The sequence below is a fragment of the Petromyzon marinus genome, unplaced genomic scaffold (genome assembly GCF_048934315.1).
Source record: "Petromyzon marinus isolate PM22_M1 ecotype Great Lakes invasive population unplaced genomic scaffold, UKy_Petmar_22M1.pri1.0 PM_G_Scaffold_90, whole genome shotgun sequence".
In the NCBI taxonomy this organism is placed as follows: domain Eukaryota; kingdom Metazoa; phylum Chordata; class Hyperoartia; order Petromyzontiformes; family Petromyzontidae; genus Petromyzon; species Petromyzon marinus.
The window spans coordinates 282,501-285,000 of NW_027423047.1; positions in this window are offsets into that span (position 1 = coordinate 282,501).

Consider the following 2,500-nt stretch of genomic DNA (forward strand, 5'->3'; position numbering starts at 1 on the left):
AAAAAAAATTGATATTTTTCACGGATAGACCCCGTGAAACGCTACAAATTGGCGGGGATGTGTCTCTTGTGGCTCACGGGGCTGTTCGGGTCGCACAGAAATCCCTGGGAATGGGAAAACGGGTCATTTTCGTGTTGCCACATTGCGTACGAACCGCATGAAACTTCCAGAGGCATTTGCAGCAGGAATGCATGTGCACTCAAAAACTTCTATATGTTTCACGGATAGACCCCGTGAAACGCTAGAAATTGGCGGGGATGTGTCTCTTGTGGCTCACGGGGCTGTTAGGGTGGCACAGAACTCCCTCGGAATGGGAAAAGGGGTCATTTTCGTGTTGCCACATTGCATAGGAACGCCATGAAACTTCCAGAGGCATTTGCAGCAGAAAGGCACGTGCACTCAAAAATTTTAATATTTTTCACGCATAGACCCCGTCAAACGCTAGAAGTTGGCGGGGATGTCTCTCTTGTGGCTCACGGGGCTGTTAGGGTCGCACAGAAATGCCTCGGAATGGGAAAACGGGTCATTTTTGTGTGGCCACATTGCATAGGAACGGCATGAAACTTCCAGAGGCATTTGCAGCAGGAATGCATGTGCACTCAAAAACGTCTATATTTTTCACGGATAGACCCCGTGAAACGCTATAAATTGGCGGGGATGTCTCTCTTGTGGCTCACGGGCGCTGTTAGTTAGGGTCGCACAGAAATCCCTCGGAATGGGAAAAGGGGTCATTTTCGTGTTGCCACATTGCGTACGAACGGCATGAAACTTCCAGAGGCATCTGCAGCAGAAATGCATGTGCACTCAAAAACGTCTATATTTTTCACGGATAGACCCCGTGAAACGCTAGAAATTGGCGGGGATGTGTCTCTTGTGGCTCACGGGGCTGTTAGGGTCGCACAGAAATCCCTCGGAATGGGAAAACGGGTCATTTTCGTGTTGCCACAATTGGCATACGAACGGCATGAAACTTCCAGAGGCATTTGCAGCAGAAATGCATGTGCACTCAAAAACGTGAATATTTTTTCACGGATAGACCCCGTCAAACGCTCGAATTTGGCGGGGATGTTTCTCTTGTGGGTCACGGGGCTGTTCGGCTCGCACAGAACTCCCTTGGTCCACCTGATTCGTGCATACAGGCAGCAACTAAAACTCTGTAAACCTGCTGTGAGGACATCTAAACAGTGGACCAGTGAGGCTGTGGAAGATTTGCGGGCGTGCTTAGACTGTACTGACTGGGATATGTTCACGACTGCTACCAATAGTCTGGATGAACTCACAGAGGCTGTGTACATCAGCTTCTGTGAGGACTGCTGTATCCCAACACGTACCAGGGTGAACTTTAACAACAACAAGCCCTGGTTCTCAGCAAAGCTCAAAAGGTTGAGGTTGGAGAAGGAGGAAGCGTTTAGGAGTGGGGATAGAGACAGATTCAAGGAGTCGAAGAACAGGTTTAGCAAAGCGGTGAGAGAGGCTAAACGACTGTACTCAGAGACACTAAAACACCAGTTCTCTACTAACGACGCTGCTTCTGTCTGCCAAAGGGCTCAGGCACATCACCAACTACAAACCCAGAGCGCCCCACACCACTAACGACTCCCGCCTAGCCAACGACCTGAACGAGTTCTACCGTAGATTTGAAAGACAATTGGACTGTCCTGAACCACCCCTTCCCACCCAAGAGGCCCCATCCCCCACCCATACTACAGAAACGACTCTCTCCTTTCAGGAGGGAGAAGTTAATGGGCTTTTCAAGAGGCAGAATCCACGCAAAGCAGCCGGGCCGGACTCTGTCTCTCCAGCCACCCTCAGGCACTGCGCTGGCCAGCTGTCTCCGGTGTTCACCAACATCTTTAACACCTCCCTGGAGACATGCCATGTACCAGCCTGTCTCAAGTCCTCCACCATCATCGCTGTGCCCAAAAAGCTAAGGCCAACAGGACTAAATGATTACAGACCGGTCGCCCTTACATCTGTGGTAATGAAGTCTTTTGAGCGCCTGCTCCTGGCACACCTCAAAGCCATCACAGACCCTCTCCTGGACCCCCTTCAGTTTGCCTACAGAGCCAACAGGTCTGTGGACGACGCAGTTAACATGGCCCTCCACTTCACCCTACAGCATGTGGACGCCCCAGCATCCTACGCCAGGATCCTGTTTGTGGACTTCAGCTCTGCCTTCAACACCATCATCCCTGCCCTGCTTCAGGACAAGCTCTTCCAGCTGAACGTGCCCTACTCCACCTGCAGGTGGATCACAGACTTCCTCTCTGACAGGAAGCAGTGCGTTAAGCCGGGAACAGAAGTCTCTGACTCCAGGTCCATCAGCACGGGAACTCCTCAGGGCTGCGTCCTTTGCCCACTGCTCTTCTCCCTGTATACCAACAGCTGCGCCTCCAATCATCTGTCCGTCAAACTCTTGAAGTTTGTCGGACGACACCACCCTCATTGGGCTGATCTCTGGTGGGGATGAGTCTGACTATAGGTGGGAAGCTGACAACCT